Genomic DNA, 20,181 nt, shown 5'->3' on the forward strand with positions numbered 1-20,181 from the left:
ACATATCGAAATTTATGAGATAAAGCCAAAGCAGTACTTAGGGGAAAATTCATTTCTTTAAATTCTTACATCAACAAAATAGAAAAAGAAGACTTCAATGAATTGGGCATAGAATTAAAAAAAATTAGAAAAAGAACAATTTAAAAATTCCAATTGAGTATCTAATTGGGAATGCTTAAAATAAAATATAAGATTAATAAGACTGATAGTAAGAAAACCCCAACAAACTATTAAGATAATAAATAAACCTAGGAGCTGGTTTTATGAAAAAAAGAACAATAAGATAAGCCATTGATTAATTTGATTAAAAAAAGCAAGAAAATCAAATACCCAGTATAAAAAATGAAAAGATGCAAATCAGCACCGATGAAAAAGAAATTAAACCAATCAGGAAATTATATGCTCAATTATATGCCAATAAATCTGATAATTTTTGCAAAATCAATGAATATTTATGAAAATCTAAGTTACCTAGATTAACAGGTCAGGAAATGGAATGCCTAAATAATCTCATTTTAGAAAAAGAAATTGAGCAAGACATTAATGAACTCCCTAAGAAAAAATTCCAGTTGGATAGGTCCACAAGTGAATTCTACCAAACATTTAAAGAACAATTAATTCCTATACTGTATAAACTATTTTATGACTCAAATACAGTGCTGATTCCTAAACCAGGAAGAGCTAAAACAGAAAGAATATTATAGCTAAGTTTCCCTAAGAAATATCAATGAAATCATCTTGAAGAAAATACTAGCAAGTTGAACATGGCAATATATCACAGGGATTCCACATTATGACAAGGTAGAATTTTTACTAGGAATGCTGGTTTCAATATTAGGAAAACTATTACCATAATTGACATATTAGTAACAAAACCAACAGAAATCATATGATTATCTCAACAGATGATGAAAAACGTTTTTGACAAAATACAGCACCCATTCCTATTAAAAACACTTAAGAGCATAGTAATAAATGATAAGCATTAACTGTCTAAAACCATCAGCAAGCATTATTTTCAGGGAGGATTCCCTGGGTTTGAATCTTTGTCTTATTAGAGGTGCTTTAGTAACTGTCTTGCCGCATAATAATTTCAGGTTTGGTCTTCATTAATAATCTAGATTGATAGGTGGGGAACAACTGTCTAGCACTGCCATGGCAACTACAGGGGAACTTGAAATTCAATAAATCCAGGAGCTTTGTAGGGGTGAATTAATTAAATATTTGACCAAATATAGCAGGCTACTTTTTAAGTTTTGGGCCTTGGCAGAAAAAGGGGGCCCCATTCCTGGTCTGTACAATCAAAAAAGCAATATGTCTTGCCTTGACTTGTAGTTTGTTGATTTCTGAGGGTCAGCTGAAAATTTTACAATCATCTCAGGAGTTCATGAAGGTGCCTCCAGCAAACTGTTCTGGATACACCCTTTCTGAGTTGTTTGGCCATGGAAAAGTCACTTAATGTCTCTGAGCCTTAATCTTCGTGATGGGAATTTTAATGCCTGGATTACTATAAGGCTCACAGGATTCTTATAAGACACAATATATTTAAGAGACTTTGCAAACTTTAACCTACCATATTAATGCCATTATATGCTGTAAATTCCCTTTCAGATCTAGCATTCTGGAATTATATTTCTTGTTCTAATGTCACTTTTCAAAGCTGATTGGCAGTGTTCTTTTCTAAGGTTCCTTCCAGATAGGAGATCTGAGGTTCTAAGCATTCTTCTAGTTATTGTATTCTTTGTCTTTGTTCCTGAAAAATACCTTTCAGAACTGACAATTTTACCTCTTTGACCCATGACCCCTCCAACTTGGGTATTTTATTCTATGTTTTGATATCTCAGAACGTTCAGCCATTTTATGTTCTTTGTTCTAAAGGCTCTTTTAAGTTGGATAGTCTATGTTGTAAGGTCCTTTCCAGTTCTAACATTTTGAGTTTGAAATTCTCTTAGATCAGATCTCTTACTCTTGTAAAACGAGGGAGGGGGATTGGTTTATAAGGTCGCTTCCAACTCAACCAACCATTGGGATCTTATGTGGGACCTTTATCTCCCTGAGTCTTGTTTTCTCCTATAAAACAAGAGAGTTGAATGAACTGGTTTCTGGGGTCTTTTCTCATTCTAGATCTGGGATTCTATAATATTCATCCCCTTTTCTGTAACTCCCCTCTTCTCTAGAGGCATAGCTGGCCAATAAGTGAGGCTCAAGGGAAACATGACAATGGCAAGAATCTGGGGGTGGGGAGAGGGGGAAGGACTGTTCCTAGGTTGTCTTTTCCCTTACCTCTGGGATGCTGTCACTTGGAAGGGGGTCCAAAACAAGGAGCATATAATCTGTGCCTTTGGCCTTAATAGAAAATTAGAGACATATATTCTACTCCCCACCCCAGTCTGGTTAATGAGGACTATGTGGGACTGAAGCAAAAATGGCTGATGGTTTCTACCTATAATGGGAAATCTGAGAGCCAAACTTCATTGACTTTATCTGCTTTGAGACAATTCTGTGTCTGTCTGGGTTCGGGGAACAGATAAATTCCTCCTGTTCTCCCATCCTCTCAGTGCTCCATCAAGTTCCTAAAAGATATCTACCAGAATGCCTCCCTTTTCAAACGGTACTTTGTATTTTCAATGGATGTCTTGAGTCAGAGGGCTTTCCTCCTCTTTTTGGATGGATCTATCTTGTTAAAGTTCTGAGAAGTGAATCGAATTATTGCCTTCCCCATGAAAGTTATGTAGGAAGTAGAAATTTAAATTGATTCACAATTCTGGAGCACAACTTGGTCCTGGTGACTCAACTGAAGACACCCACACAAAGACTTCAGCACAGCCCGGCCTACCATCACCACCTCCTTGCCACCCCCTGAGAGTCTAAATGCCACTAATTTACTACCTGGGAGCATACAACCCTGGGTGTATGGGGGTGTTCACATGCCTCAGACCAATCCTCCAGGAGACCAGTGGTCAGTAAATGAAGACTTCTATCTTTCCTGGATCTTTGCAGTCTTCATAATTTAAACAGACGCAATTTGTTGCATCTCTTTCTTGAAACTAATAGGTTATTCTGCATTTCCCTTGTGAAATATTGCCAGTATTTGGGCATTGCTCCAGATAGGTCTTCCTTAAGGCCCAGTTCCCCAGGGGCTCTTGACTGATCACAAATACTGATATGCTTCATCCTGGGGGTTATTCTGTTTTGTCCTAGGAGAGGATCTGAGCTGTAGCTAATGTCTATTATCAGCTAATGTCAGTATTCATTGGAAATGGTTCCCTTGTTAAGAAAAGGGGAAGAGAATTTTTCAGGACAGTAGAACTTCTGAGGGTTTTGGATTTGGGTCAGTTGTAGTTATTGGCTATCAGTGGGGCTAAGAAGGACCTGGTCTCTGTTTTAGCCAGTTCCTTTGCCATGGAGGGCAGGACTAGGAGAGGGTAGTAACAGTGGGTATTTGCTCTTCCTAATCATTAGATTCTGCTATATAAACAGAGTGGAAAGGAGATGAACTGAAAACCTTTATAATATGTTTTCAGAGAGGAAGGGCGGTAGGCCAAAGAGAGTCTTGGATCTAAGGGAAGGACTGGGTTTGACTCTTATTATCTGTGCTACTCATTACTTATGCATACCATAAAACTGACACATTAAAGATGCTTAATAAATGACTAGACAGACTGACTGTTTGCCTGTGAACATGTCATTACCTCTCTGGGCTTCTGGGATTTGGCCGATATGATCTCTACTATCCTTTCCTAAATAGTATGGATTGTTTGCTATCTCCAAATGACTGAAAAGGAAACTGAGTCAGTCTCAGCCAAGTTAATGTGTGAAATTTTAAGTAGCAGAATTCATACTGAGATTCCAGGTCTTTGGATTGTATAACTGGTATACACTCCACTCTACCTCCTGACTTTTCCATCAATTCAACTTTAAGTGTTGCAGTTTGAAGAACTGGTTTTACTTTTTAATTGCCCTCTCTACTTAAATGTCTTTCTTCTCTTATTCATCCTTCCCACGACTTTTAAAATGATTTTCTTAAGTGTAGGTTACTCTCATCCTCAATGAACTTCAGTGACTCCCTATTTCCTTCAAGGTCAAACAGAACCTTCTCTATTTGAAATTTATAATCCTTGGTAAATTACTTTTCCAGGTTGATTTGCTATTCTTCTATGTCCTTTGCCCTATGGGCAACCAGACTTGCTTTCTTGCTACTCCTTACACATAATGTATTACTGGCACAGTGATTGACACATAGTAGGCCCTGAATAAATGTTGAATGTTTTATTGATGGGCAGGGGAAGGAATGACTCCACCTGGCAACCTTGACCATCTACTCTTGGGGGAGGAAGAGAGTAAGAGAAGGAAGTTGGGAAGTAGCCCAGAGCAGTTGTTCCTCCTCAAAAGTGGAAGAGGGTTGCTCAAGGAGAGTTGACCAACATTCTGCTTTTGATAACCCTGCCTCTACTGCCTATCTTTGCCTTCCTCCAGTGCTCTGAGCCTGTCCTATCTTTTTACCATCAGTTTCTTCATTTGATGGGCCACTAGGTGGTGCCATAATGCATAGACTTTGGGGCCTGGCATCAGGAAGACATGAGTTCAAATTCAGCCTCAGATACTGCTTGACCCTGGACAAGTCACTTAACCCAATTTGCCTCAGTATTCTCATATTCTCATGAAAACAAGCTAGAGAAGGAAATGGCAAGCCACCCTTTGTCAAGAAAACCCCAGATGGGATAACAAAGAATTTAAAGTGACTGAAACAACTGAACAAGGGCTTCATCTGATTTTCACAATCACTCTTGAAAGTCATTCATAGGATTACGAGCATCGAGGTTATACAGTAGACAGAGTTCTGAGCCTGGAATCAGGAAGATCTAAATTCAAATCCAGCCTCAGTCACTTTCTTAACCGTGGGACCCTAAGCAAATCATTCTGTCTGCCTCAGATTCTACATGTTAACACTTAATTCACAGGGGCTGTTGTGAAAATAAAATGAGATATCTAAAAACTACTTAACAGACACTTAATAAATGATTTTCCTCTTCATTCTTTCATAAATATAGAACTAGAATATCTGATCCATCTTCCTCATTTTAGAGAGGAAGAAACTGAGGCATGGGGATTCTTAAGCAATTTGCTCAAGAAGTCTTTTAGTGCTAATCTCCCTCTCTACCCTCCTGACATCCTTCCTTCCACCTCCTCCTTTTCATTTTTATGTCCTTCCCTCTTCTCCCTGTTTCCCCTTCTGACTCTTCCCCCACTTCTCTTTTTCATCTTTCTCTTCTCCCCTCTTCTTCCCTCCTCTCCCTGTTTTTTCCATTTCTTTTCTCCCTTCTCTTCTCTGTCTTTCCTTCCTTCTCTCCCTCTCCTCTCCTCCCTTTGCCTCTCTCCTTTCCTTTCTCTTCCTCCTCCTCTTTCTTCTCCTTTTTCATCTCTGTCCCCTCCCTCTTGTCCCCTTTTCTTTCTTCTGCTTCTTTCCCCCCTCCCTTCTTTATATCTCTTTCCCTCCTTTGTGTTCTCCCTCTACCTCTCTCCTTTCCTTTCTCCTCCTCCTCCTCTTTCTTCTCCCACTCCTCCATTTTCTCCTCCTCCATTTTCTCCTCCTCCTCCTTTTTCTTTTCCTCCTCTTTCTTTCTCTCCTTCCCTCCTATAGTGACTCTTCTGGCCTACTGATAGAGCTTTGCAGTTCTGAGTCTTCCCCTTAGGTCCTGCTACCAAGATGGAATACAAAGAGAGGTGGGAGGTGTTCAAAATTTCCTTGCTTCTTATTTCCAGGATAGAGGAGACTTTTTCAGGGACCTATTCACTGTCTTGTCTTCCTTTTGGGAAGGATGGACTGCTATCATCTGCTAATATGGAAGCCCCTGCTCCCTTGCAGATTCTTCTAGTGGGACTCCAATAGAGGAGCAGCTCAGCAACGGGCTGACTGGGTAGTTGTGGCTTAAGGACCAGCCTAGCAATATTCTGAGAGGCTCCATACTGGAAATGTGGGAGCCTGGTTACCATCCTTTATTTCCCCTCGAGGCAATTCATTATGAAGGTGGCTTCCATCACCATCAGTGGCAGATATGTCTAGGCTGACAAAATCACACTTCCTTTGAAGCAGTGAAGCAAGCTGAGTCTCTAAAGACCAAGAGCTTTTGGATGAGCCTGGAGAATTAAGTGACTGCCACAAAGCAGCATGACCATTGTTTCTTTTGATGATCATATCACACGTGAAATCCAATTACTGCCGAGAAGAGCCCTGGAATTCAGAGAGCTGCTGTGCTGGCTGCTGGGACCCAGCAAGGTATTCCAAGGAAAGGTTAATTCATCGGGCACCAACTTTCATCTCTGTGTAGTGTTAATCATAGTGCTGTGCTGTGAGCTTCCTTTATGCCCATATTCTTGGAAGCTCAATTTGCTTTTGTGGGCACTGTCTGATTCTTCTCCTCAGGATTCTGGAAAAAGAGGAAAGGTAGGGGACATAACCCCTATTTGATAGAAGAGAGAGGGAGCGAATTGTCCAAGGACACATGGCTACTTACTGGTACAGTTGGTGTCTTGACTTCTAGGAAGGTGCTCTATCCTTTGGATTACCTTGCCTCTGTTGGAAATTAACTGATGAAAACCAAGAGTAACCATATATTGTCATTGACTTTGAAATCGTTGACAGTATCTTTGGTGGCCACAGGCCTGTGGAACAGATTTGAAGCTGGCGACAAACTGGGGTTGTTCCCATTGCACCATTATTAGATCTGGCTCTATTGGGTTTCTGTCAGGAAGGCAGCAAGGAGTTCTTTTGGCTTGACACTGACAAGGATAAGAAGTTTCCATGAGTCTGCAATGGTCTGAGTGGACCAGGTACTGTTGAGTAGATCCTTACTGGATCCTCCTCTTGCAGACACCTTGTTCCATGTGACTGAGCCTTTCTCTTCCAGTTTTCTCAAACTGTGCCTCCTGCTCCTGATTGGAACCCTAGGCTCTTGTCTAGGAGAGGCATTTTGTAGTTCTGGTATATTCCTGTGCAATTCTACCGGTCTGTGATTTTGTGCCTGAGGAAGTAGTTTTTAATGTCACAGAGTCTAAATTCAAATCCCAGTTCTGCCATATCCCACCTGTGGCAACTTGGATGAGTCACCTGACTTCCAAGGATCTCATTTTCCTCAGTCTACAAAATGGGGGAATTGGGCTACATGACTTCTGAGATCCCTTCCAAGTCTAGGTCTTCGATTTTAAATGTAGAAGAGTTGGAAATATTCCAAGGTGTTGCTCCTGACCTTATCAAGACACTGACTGTTGGAGCTCAGCTGATGCTCTCAAGCACCTCAACACTTCAAATTATGCTTCGAACCAAAATCTAGCATTAATAGGACAATAGATCAAGAGCTGAAAAGGACCACCCTTTGGCCTATTTTATAGAGGAGGAACCTGAGGCCACAGAGTGAAAGGTACTCATTCAGGGTCACACAGCTAACAAGTCAGAGAACCATGCTTTGACTTCAGATCTTCAACTCCAACAATATTTTCACTCTAACTCTTCCTTGATCCTCTCTTTCCAAGAATTGTACCACTTAAGATCACCCTCTATTGAGACTATTCCATCCCACGATAGAACCTATTAAAGACTTAGTTTATTGTAGCCCGATACTATTGATTTGTTTTAATTCTTAATTGCTATACTTCATTTTCGCATTACCTTTAGTTTGGAATATATCCCAGCCCCTTACCCTGTGCAGAAAATCCATCCATGGCAACAACAGCAACAGCTACAACAACGATGACCAAAACAAAAAACCAAGAAAAAGAACAATAAAGCAATTCAGCAAAGCAAATCAATATATAAGTCATATCTGGTTCTATAGATATTGTTTCACACACATAATTCCTCACCTCTGCAAAGAGGGACTCTCATTTCTATTTTTGTTTCATTTATTTTTATTGACTTTTTTTTGAAAAGTAGCATCATCTTTATTTTAGAAACTCTTCCTCACCATTCCCATACTCAACCAGTCATTCTTTGTGATAAAGAAGAAAAAAGCAAAGGAAAAACAAGGGCTTCAGCACAACTTGAAGGAATTTAGACCCTGTTTTCATTATTGGATGTGCCACATAGTGCCTGTGGGACCTTAGGAAATCCCTTTCATCTTTCTGAAAAATAAGGGTTTGGAATAGATGATATCTAAGGATTTTTTTAAAAAGTGCTAAATCTATGATAAGATAAATCTATGAAAACTAGCTAACACTTCAGTAAATCAAGTGAAATTGTATATGCACTGTCTTATATTATGTACCCTTGTGTTGACAATGCATACAATGGGGTACATATTTTCATCTCTATATTGGGGATAAATTTGACCATTATAGGTAATTAATAACTGCATGAAACATGAATGTTTTCCCAACTTGCTCTATCTTTTCCCCTGAATCCTCTCTGTCCTTAACACTGAGGATAATACTAAGCAATAGTTCTTGTCAAACAATAAGCATTTATTACCACAAATATGCTAGTTGATTGTTGTTGAAACTGAGAATCCATAAAACCTATTTGGAGAGGACTTTGGAACTGACTAAGGGGCTAAAAGGTCCCTACGTCTTTAACCAGAGATGCGACTAGTAACTTTCTATTGTAACCTAAGGATGTCATTGATAAGAAGAAAGTCCTCAATGCATCAAAATATTTATTGAAGTACTTCGGTAATATCGAAGAATTAGAAACAAAGTAGATGTCCATTGATTGAGGAATGTCTAAACAAAATCTGGCCCATGAATGTAATAGGAATATTCTATAAGAAATGATATACATGTTCAGTGAATTTAGATGAGCATGGACAGACCTATATGAACTGATGCAGAGAGAAAGTAGCGGAGCCAAAAAACCAATAAACACAAAGAATACAACAATGGAAATATCACATCAATAAATCAAAGTAAATGTGCTAAAATATGAGGAACAAACATGACCCCCAAAAAGAGATTTGTGAAGACACTCCCACTTAGGTAAGTTACGAGAGTCATCTTGCATGGCCCAGTCATTTTTAAATGTTCAGTGTAAGCATTTATTCCTCAGAAATCAGTAAAATCTACAAATCAGGGTTCAATTTATTATTTTGTTAGTTGTTTAGACTTAAAGGTTTAAAAATACAAATTAGACTTAAAATGTCTTATTTCACACAAAGATGAAAAAACCCACAAGTATGGCATATTACATATAGTTTCAGACTTTTTGATATATTGATCATATTTACTTTGATCTTTTCCTTTTATTTTAATTTTTTTTTTTGTTATAAAGAATGGTTCTGTAGGAGTACGTATGGGGAGGAGTACTGGGAGACATTTTGATGATATAAAAAAAAAGACCAAAAAAGCAATAAAATTTATTTTACAAAAACAGGCCACAGGCCTTTAAAAACAACTAGACTTATTCCCCAATTGACAAATGGTCAAAGGATATGGAAAGGCAATTTACAGATGAGGAGATCAAAGCAATCCATAGCCATATGAAAAATCGCTCTAAATCATTAATTATTAAAAAAAATACAAATTAAAGCTTCCTCTAAGGTACCACCTCACACCTTTCAGACTGGCCAATGTGACTAGAAAGGATAATGATCATTGTTGAAAGGGTTGTGGGAAATCAAGGACACTGTTACACTGTTGGTGGAGCTGTGAATTCATCCAACTTTTCTGGAGAGAAATTTGGAACTACACCCAAAGGGCAACAAAAATGAGCATACCCTTTGATCCAGCAATACCACTACTGGGTCTATACCCTGAAGAGATTATGAAAAAGGGTAAAAACATCACTTGTACAAAAATATTCATAGCGGCCCTGTTTGTGGTGGCAAAGAATTGGAAATCAAGTAAATATCCTATAATTGGGGAATGGCTTAGCAAACTGTGGTATGTGTATGTCATGAAACACTATTGTTCTATTAGAAACCAGGAGAGATGGGAATTCAGGGAAGCCTGGAGGGATTTGCATGAACTAATGCTGAGTGAGATGAGCAGAACCAGAAAAACACTGCACACCCTAATAGCAACATGAGGGTGATGTTCAACTTTGATGGACTTCCTTGTTCCATCAGTGCAACAATCAGGGACAGTTTGGGGCTGTCTGCAATGGAGAATACCGTCTGTATGCAGATAAAGAGCCATGGAGTTTGAACAAAGTTCAAGGACCATTCCCTTTAATTTAGAAGAAAACCAGATATCTTATTGTCGATTCTTGTTATCTCTTAGACTTTTTGTCTCTTCCTTAAGGATATGATTTCTCTCTCATCACACTCAATTTGGATCAAGGTACAACATGGAAACAAAGTGTAGACCAGCAAATTGATTTCTGGGGTGGGGTGGGGGGAGGGAAGTAAGATTGGGGGAAAAATTGTAAAACTCAAATAAAATCTTTAATAAAAGTAACAACTAGGCTTGCACCCTTGCCTTATATGATTCAAGGGTTCCACCTCAAGTCCAGTCCTTTCATTTTACCAGTAGAGGAACTGAGGTACAGAGAGGTTAAGTGATTTGCCCAGGATCACACAACTAGTATATGTGTGAAGTGGAATTTGAATTCAAATCTTCCCTGAACTCCAGTCCTGTGCTTTGTTGACAGCTTCTCACTTAGTAGGGAAGATGAATGAATGTAAAAATGCAATGGAGACTAGTGTTATTATAGCCTTAACTTCTGAAGCATAGGACACAGATTCTATGCATCCATGACTGGCATCCTTTGGAAACACATAACAGATGCTAATAATAAATAAAATACATTTCAATATTGCATTAAGATTTACAAACCAATTTCATCTCAATAGCCCCTGTGAAGTACTTACTACAAGCACTAGTGTGCTCACTTTCCAGATGGAGACTTTAAGGTTCAGAGGTGTTTACATGACTTGCCCACAGCTGGTCAGTGTTAGAATCTGACTCAGAGCACATTTCATGTCCAATTCAATTCAATTCAACAACCATTTCTCAACCATCTATGATGTGCCAGGTGAGGCAGCCTAGAATAGAGGATAGTAAGCCAGCACTGGAATCAGGAAGGCGCACTTTAGAGTTCCACCTCTGATAAATATATACATATACATACATACATACATATATATATATATATATATATATATATATATATATATACATATATATATTTGTGCATATATTGGCCCATTAGCAGTGTGGCCTGAAGGTTGATTTAGGTACTGTGGGGCCAGAAATGCAAAACTAAAACACTTTCTGTCTTCAAGGTTTTTTATGTTCTAATGAAGAGGGGTGGGAGGAAGTGGGGAGGGGGAAGATGGCAAATGTAGATGGCTAAGTAACTACAAAGTACCCTCTCTGAACTTCAGTTAGGAAGTCATTGCTGGGGATGGCACTAATATTGGGGATGTTGGGAAGGATCTCTTGTAGGAAGTGGCATTTGAGCTGATCCTTGAAGGGAAGTAGGGATTTCAAGAGGAGGTGAGGTGGCAGTGAAAGGTTCAAGGGAATGATGGTAAGAAATGCTGAAAATATAATACCAAGTACTATAGTTTGACTAAAATGGAGAGTGATAATCAGAGAGAGCCAGATTGGAAAGGATGACAATATCAAATCATACTGCCTTTCTAATAAATGTTGAATGAATTGATTTAAGGGAAATATTCCCATGGGACCATTCTCATACCGGCTCAAGCAGAGGACATGTCAAGGTGGAAATCTGAGAGCATATCCTCATCTCATTTTGCAAGACAGTGAGATGGGAGAAACATTGCCAGAGGAAACATTCCATTAGAATTCCCAGTGCTTAATCTTCTCAATTTAGTTGAGTCCTGAAGGATTTGTATGGGATTCTTGGCTACCATTAGGATAAATAATATGATTTGCAGGTAGCAGGTTTACTTATTACGTTTTGTTAATGAATGGCTAATCAATTCTAGCAAACACTATGATTAGTTCTGAAATTATAACTGAAAAGTGTGTCAGTGTGGAATTTCAAAATCAAATGCATAGATTATTCATTTTTGAATTGATGAAAGACTTTACTTGTTTCCAGCATGTAAAGTAAACCATTTGACTCAAATTGGAATATGATTTTCCCTTAATCCAAGTGGTCCAGTCCAACCAGAAAAGGCCTGTATTAGATTATACTTATATAATTAGATTGGATTTTCAGTTCTTATTTTGTATGGAATCCAGGTAGCTAGTTACACACCATGTTTATAGTTGATGATTCTTATATAATTCTTAGACTTGGCATGATGCTGACTTTGTTCTCTGCCCCCATAACTGACCAGGCCAGAAGGCAGACCTGCCACTGGCTTTGCATTTGACGAGGCAGCATTGAAGAGCAGTTAGACCATGCTTTTGCTTGTGGATAGTAGAGTTGAGCAGAATGGAAAACGGGCAACTGCAGACAGTGGACAGGCAGACATGGAGTATATCTGATAGCAGGAAAAGTAGAGTAGGAACCTGGGAAACTGATAAGTAAATTTGGGCTATGCTGACAGATTTATGAGTGAACTTGAACCTGCAACCTCCTACCACTAAGGTTCTATAATAAAAGGTATCTATTTCTCCAAGTTGCCTCAGCATTCAGAGTTTGGAATTTGTTTGAAACATAATGCTCCTCTCCTTTAAATAAAAACTTACAGTGTTTGTATTAAACTTACAATTGACTCAAGTCAGCAGGACTTGCCGTACATTTGTATTTGCCTTACAATAGATTTTTATTTGCTTTACACAGCATTTTTAAATACTTGTAATATCAAGATCCTGGGGGCACAACAGAAGGAAGGTTTTTAGTCCCGACTCAGTCATTGCCTGACTTTGTGACCCTGGGCAAAGCTCTTCTCATCTTTGGATATCATTTCTTTCTCCTTGGTAAAATCACTGGGCAAGGGATGGACTAGACTGGCAATGTGATTTGGTGAAATGTATACTTGGATTTATACTCAAAGCACCTAAGTTCAAATCTTGGTTCTGTCATTACCAATGTGACCTTGGGCAAATGCCTCACTTGTGTGGGTCTCAGTTTCCTCCTCTGTAATATGAAAGAAGTTGGACTGAATGGCATTGATAAAGTCAGGAAGACTAGTCTACTAAGGTGATGATGTTTGTGCTTCGTTTTCAAAGCCCATGGCATCATATGATTTGGATTTGAGTGAGGGAGGTTGTGCTAGTCACCAGTCTCATTTTCTCCTCCAGAATCATCTGGGTCCAGTGGTGAGATATGAATCAGGATGACTAGAGATGACCCTGCGTGAGAGGCAATCAGGGTTAAGTGACTTGCCCAAAGTCACTCAGCTTAGTAAGTATGAAATGATTGAGGTTATATTTGAACTCAGATCCTCCTGACTCCAGGGCATAGTGGCTAGAGTCTACTAAGGTAGAGAGATGTTGAAATCATGACTCTAATCCCCAGCCCCCATGCCATTACTGAGTACTGGAGAAGTGTCAAAGCAAAGAGATTTAACCTCATTGATCATCCAGACTCTTATTTTCTGATAAGAACACATAAGGTCCCATTGAATGAGGACATGATTCATCCTCTTAATATTCCCCTACAAAGTTGTGGACCTATGTCCTCTGGATAGCCTTACCAACCCCTCAAAACTTTTTGGAAGTTATTTTTATAACTTGCTTTTTGGTTTTTATCTTCCACCTCCTGCCTTCACCCTATGAAAATGCTGAAAACCTGTTAGCTCTTCTTCTTTCCTGTGCTTTTGTGTGGGAAGTAAATTGGTTATCAGTGGGGGATTTTCCACAAGGAAGTAGGTCACCTCACCTGAGAGGCAGCAGTTCAGTCAAAGCGTAAAAAATCCTTTCACTGATTGAATTGAAAAAAAAATGCCCACCTGAAGTCAAATATTTCCATGCAAATGGGGGTAATAAGCAAAAAGTTATTAGAGCCAAGAATAAATACCCAAAGTCTGGTATTTATCATTGTTTCCCTTTCATTTCTGAACTGACAAATGATAATTACTTTGGCAATTAAAATAATTAGAAAAATGTGAAGGCACAAAAGGAGAAGCCTTTTAGACAAGCAATTTAAATGCAGGAGAGAGCAGTGTGTGGTTGCAGCTTCATATCCAGAGAAGGCTGATTACCAGGTGCTCTGGAGTGGGGGTGATGATTGACAGCTCACCTGTGATCTGAGTTCTGTGGGGAGACCAGGACAATACTTGGTTCTCTCAATACTGGAGGTAGGTCTGGTTTGAAGAAAAACCTTAGGGTCCTGGGATTTCATTTAGCTGCCTCAGGCACAGAAAAATGTGTTGTAGACCTCAATTACTGTTAAATGGGCAATTAATGTGTTAAAAATAATATTTTGTGTTTAGTATTTAAGGATAAAAATACATACATAAATACATACATATATATTATATCATGGGACTTGGAATACTACCTTACATTATGTGAGCTCTAGGGAACAATATGACTGAGATTCTAAAGAAAGACAGGCAGGGATTTTGACTATGGTATTTCTTGTTGAGCTAAACCTTGGGTTGCCTTCCATTAGGGTTCTGTGGAGGATCTTTAAATATATGCTCTCTGATTTTAATATTTTGGGGCACTAATCCTGTGTGATTTCCAAAAGCATGATATTCAGGTTTTCTTGTCATTAATTTTAACTGAAAGACCTATGGATAGTCTTTAGATTTTTTTTAATCCTTTATATATCCTACCTTCAAGCTTAATCTTCTTGTTTTGTGGAACTCTCATGCATTTTTTCAATCTTGTCTGTTTACTTTAATATTCCTTCTACCTCTTCACTTTTGCATTATATATCTTTTCTTTTTCAGAGAGAATCCAATATTTTGGAGTTTGTCTCTATCATTTGTCCTCAAACCTTCTTTGACTTGATAAGAGCTGAAGATTTCTCCTTCAAGAACTCGATTTTCCATACTTACTTTTTGGCATTTTAACTTCATTGATGTTTTGATCCATTATGAACATACTTGGAGTTGCTCCGTTGTATCTAGGGCCCTTCGTACCTTTATTTTCCTTGTGAGATTTTGACTTTATTTCTTTGGATGGATAGTACTTGTCCAACTGAAATGGCTCTAAATATTTTCTTATTTCTCCTCAATCACTTTGTTTTTCTTAATCAGTCTCTCCACTGATCTTCCTATTGTGTTCTTTCTGTAAACACGTTTCCAGTTACTTTCAAAGGAAACAAAGTTGACAAAATATTGACCTTGCTATAAAAGATCTAAAGGGAAAAGCCTATTCTCTTACTTATGAAAAGCAGAAATTTGCCTCTGCATGCTTCTACCTATTGCTCCTAAATTTTGCCACCTGGGACCAAACAACAAACCCAACCACTAGTCCTTATTACTTCTCAAAACGTTGAAGACAGTTTCATGTCTCTCCTAAAGTGTGTCAAATACAAAATCTCCATTTTTCAATTGATCCCTATATGGCATATGTTTGAGGTCCTTCATTATTGTGGATATTTTCTGGGGGCTTTTCAGTTTATCAAAATCCCTCTTATAATATAATAGTCTCATAATACTCTTACATGTGGTATGAACAGAGCAGAATATGGTTGAACTTAACTCCTTCTATGTCAATATTCTGTGTTTCTTAATACATCTAAAGAATCACATTAATTTTTTGGTTGTCATATCTCACCAATACCCTCTCTCCAGATCTTTTTCCATATGAAATAGTGTTTAACCCTCCCATCTACTATCCACACATGTTTCTTTTTAAAATTCATTTTAATTTGATATTCAGGTCCTCATTTTCTCCCTCCTCCCATTGAAAAAGATATATAAACATAAAACTGAGCAAAACAAATGCCTATGTTGGTCATAGTTAAAAACATGAGTCAGTATACTCTTTTAATAGTTCTCTATATGAAAGTGCACAGCATGTTTCATCATGAATTCCTTGAATTTATGACTGTTATGGTGTCGATCAGATTTTTCTAATCATTTTAGTTGTTTTTATTTACGGTATTTTTGTTATTGTATAATGATTTTTTCTGCTTCAACCTAGTTTACTTTGAATCAGTTCATATAAATCTTCCCTTATTTATATGAAGCCATACCCTTTATCATTTCTTACAGCACAATAGTATTGATCACATTCATATACCATAACTTGTTCAGTCATTCCCCAGCTGAGAGAGCATATCCTTAGTTTCAAGTTCTTTGCCACTTCAAAAAATCACTATAAATATTTTTGTATATATAGATCCTTTTTCAGGGAAGCTAGGTAGTGTAGTGGATAGAGCACTGGCCCTGGAGTCAGGAGAACCTGAGTTCAAATCCGGCCTCAGACATAGGCTGTGTAACCATGGGTAAGTCATTCTTAACCCCAATGTCTTAAATGACTAAAAAGAAACTTAGATCCCTTTTCTCTTTGCTCTCTTTACCACCTCATATATATAAAGCCCTGTAAAGTACAAGACTATGTTTCTACATAATAAATTTCAACTGATTAGATTCTTATCTGATCCTTGTAAGGACCCTGGGAGATAGGTGGTGTTATTATACACATTTTATAATTAAGAACACCTACAGAGGTGACATGACTTGCTCAATGTTACAAAGAAATCATAGACTCAGCAAAAAGGACCTCAGAAGTCATTTAGTCCAACTGCCTAATTTTACAGAAAATTGAGGCCCAAATAGGGGAGGGGACACGTAGGATACTAGATCTAGAACTGGAAGAGACCTCAGAGGTCATAGATCCAATCCCCTCATTTCATAGTAGAGAAATCTGAGGTCTAAGATAAGAAGGAACTTGCCCAAGATCATAATGCTTTATTTGATTATGTGCACAGGAATTAAAGAAACTGTCTGGTTATGTCATCCCCTTCCCCTTCACCCCAACACTTTTCACTGTAATATCAGAGCTGGATTATTCTGATCATGATTATTCTTAACTCTTAATAATTTTTGAGGTTCATCGAAGTACACAAGCATTTATTAAATTCTTATGGGCCAGTTACAGGGGCTACAAGATAGACAAAAATAATTCTTGTCTTCAATGATCTCACCATCTGATGGAGGATACATCATGCAAACAACTAATCATAAGCAAGCTACAAACAGGATTCAGCTCTATGATAGAAAATAAGGCAAAAGATAAATGGGGAAAGCTCAAAGAGAAGACACTGGTGCTAAGGGGAACTGGGAGAGGCTTCTTGTAGATGGTAGAATTTTAGTGGAAACTTGAACAAAGCCAGGAAAGTCAGAAGGTAAATACAAAAAGCAAGAGAATTCTAGGCTTAAGCGATAACTAGGGAGCCTGGAAATGGAATGCCTTGTGCAAGGAGCCTGGGGTTAATGGATGACAGAGCATGTGGAGGCAAGGAAAGTATAAGAAGATTGGAAAGGTAGGAAGGGCCAGGTTGTGAAGGGATTTGAAAACTAACCAGGATTTTATATTTGATCTTGGAGAGGGTAGTAAGCCACTGGAATTGATTGAATAAGGGGATAACATGGTCTGCTATGCATTTTAGGAAGATAATTTCATAGTTGAGTGGAAGATGGACTGCAGTGAGGAGAGACTTGAGGCAGGGAGATCAAGCAGCTGTCTACTGCAGTTGTCTAGTATGCAGTGATGAAGGTTTGCACCAAAGCTGGGGTTGAGGAAGGATGAAATATTGTGAAGGTAGAATCAACAAGACTTAGCAATCATTGGGATATTGTGTGTGTGTGTGTGTGTGTGTGTGTGTGTGTGTGTGTGTGTGTGTGTAATTGAGGATGACAGTTAGATTATGAGCCTGGGGGATTGGGAGGATGGTGAGCAGATGGTTTGGATGACATTCCTGGTTAGAGTGTGGGACCCAGAGGAAAATCCAGCAAAGGAGACTGACAAATGAATGGTCAGTTATGTGGAATGAGAGAGCAGTGTCATGGAACCATAGAAAGAATCATGGGAAATAATGGTAAACAGTATAAAGTATTTGGAAGTCTACCTGTCGAGACAAAGCCAGGAACTATATAAACACAATTTTAAAACACTTCAAACAAATAAATCCAGATTTAAACAATTGGAAAAATACCAGTTGCTCATGAGTAGACTGAGCCAATATTATAAAAATGACAAATGTGTCTAAACTGATGTACTTATTAATTGCTATACCAATGAAAGTACCAAAAATTATTTGATAGGACTTCTGGCAAAGTTGGCAGAGAGAAGACAGGCACAGTGTTAAGTGCTCCTGATTCCCCTCAAAAGTAACATGAAAGAAATCTCTTAACAGAAATTTTATCAACAAAACCCAGAAAGAGAAGCTAGGAGAACACCTACCAACAAGGTTCATCTCAGGGGACTGTGGCTGAACCAGGAACAGAGACGAGAGGGTCAGTGCAGGGACAGCAGCTGGGGGAAGCCAGAGGACCAGCATTAGCCACAGAAGCTTTGGTGTGTGGTGGGTGTGAGGGCCACCTTTAGCAGTGGAATCTTTTTCCAGGGGGAGAGGAGCAACTGGAGGGTGAGTTCCAGCACAGAGTGTTTCAGAGCATGCCTGGAAAATGACCAGCTGGGCTGGACTTGAGCCCATACTTTAAGCAGAGTCATCTACCCAGAACAAATGGTAAGCAACCCCCATGCCCTCAGGCTCAGGTGTGGGGAACACCTGAGTTCACTCAACTGAAAAGAAGATTAACTGTCTCCCTCAAGGCCCAGCTCATCATTCAAGGTCAACTCAGACCCTGCTGCTGAGGGCCTCAAACACTCCAGAGAAAGCGACCAATGCCCCCTAATGGCTGGCCCTTGGAATTACTAAGTCAAGTGAACAAAGCCTCTAGGATCTTCAAAAGCAAACCCCTGAGACCCAGCCTCCCCCCAACACAAGATCGTAAGTAGATAAAGAAAGGCCAGTGAAAGGGGGGGGGGCATGGAGAAATACTTAGAAGAAATAGATTCTAACCCAGAGAGATCTAGCATTTCTTAGGAGAATATGAATTGGTCTCCTGCCCAGAAAGACTTCCTTGAATAAATCAGGAAGAAGTTTAAAAATCATTGGAAAAAACTGGGAAAAGAAACTCAAGAGAAAATTAACATGTTGATACAAGAAAACAAATCGTTGGAAAATACAATTGGACAAATACAAAAAGAGAATAATTCTCTCAAATCCTCAATTGGGAAAATTCAAAAAGAAAATGATTCTCTCAAAACTACACTTGAGAAAATGGAAAACTCCTTCAAAAATAGAATCGACAAACTAGAAAAGGAGTTGCAAAAGGTAACTGAAGAAAATTCTTCATTTAAAAAAATGAATAGAATTGGTGAAAACTAATGACTTTATGAGACATCAAGTCTGTTAAACAAAACCAAAAGATGAAAAATTATAAAGACATGTAAAATACCTCATCAGCAAAACCACTGACCTCAAGAATAGATCAAGAAGGTACAACTTGAGAATTGAAGGCCTTCCTTAAAACATTGAAGAGAAAAAAAAAAGACCAGACTTAATATTACAGGATTTAGTGATGGAAAATTTCCCTGATATCATGGAACCAGAGGGCAAAATACTTATTGAAAGAATACATATATCCCTCCTGGAAAGAGATCCTAAAATGAAAACCAAGGAATGTTGTGGCCAAATTCCAGAACTATCAGACAAAAAGAGAAAATCCTGCAAGCAGTCAAAAAAGAAACACTTTAAATGCCAAGGACCCACAGTAAGGGACCTGACTGTATCAACATTAAGGGATCAAAAGGCCTGGAATGAGATATTCTGAAGAGCAAGGGAGCTTGGAATGCAGCCAAGAATCCACTATCAGACAAAGATGAGCCTTCTCTTTTAGGGGAAAAGATGGACATTTAACGAAGTGGGAGACTTCCAACATTCCCTGATGAAAAGGCTAGAGCTAAACAGAAAATCTGGACATCAAATTGGAGGCTCAAGAGACACATGAAAAGGTAAATAAAAGGGGATAAAGAAAAAAACTACTATCCAATAAGATGAAAATGGCAATATCCTCACTTGGGGGAAAGGTTCTCATAACTCTTGAGAATTGTAACTCTGTTAGAGAGAATATACTTAGCCAGAAGTGATGGTAACTCATGACATATCCATGAGACTGTTATGCAATAAGATGAAACTGGCTAAATCCCTACCTGGGAGAAAGACTCTAATAACTCTTGAGATTTATAACTCTATTAGAGAGAAAATACTTATCCAGAAGTGATGGACACTCATAACTTTTCTGTGACTCAGATAGGATGATTTAAAAGCAATAACTCTTTAGAAAGGGGGACATTAAGGAG

The 20,181-nt window shown here is 38.5% G+C and overlaps 1 long non-coding RNA gene across 2 annotated transcripts in view; it reads right to left on the bottom strand.

The window, feature by feature from the left end:
- The window catches only part of LOC141499764 (uncharacterized), a 60,899-nt gene extending 42,477 nt beyond the window's left edge, over positions 1 to 18,422 (bottom strand). For both annotated transcript variants that reach the window (XR_012471759.1, XR_012471760.1), the window contains exon 1: positions 18,217 to 18,422. This is a non-coding gene — a long non-coding RNA (uncharacterized LOC141499764). The remainder of the gene's footprint in view (positions 1 to 18,216) is intronic.
- Positions 18,423 to 20,181: the final 1,759 nt, after the last annotated feature.

Source organism: Macrotis lagotis, chromosome X (genome assembly GCF_037893015.1).
Source record: "Macrotis lagotis isolate mMagLag1 chromosome X, bilby.v1.9.chrom.fasta, whole genome shotgun sequence".
Classification (NCBI taxonomy): domain Eukaryota; kingdom Metazoa; phylum Chordata; class Mammalia; order Peramelemorphia; family Peramelidae; genus Macrotis; species Macrotis lagotis.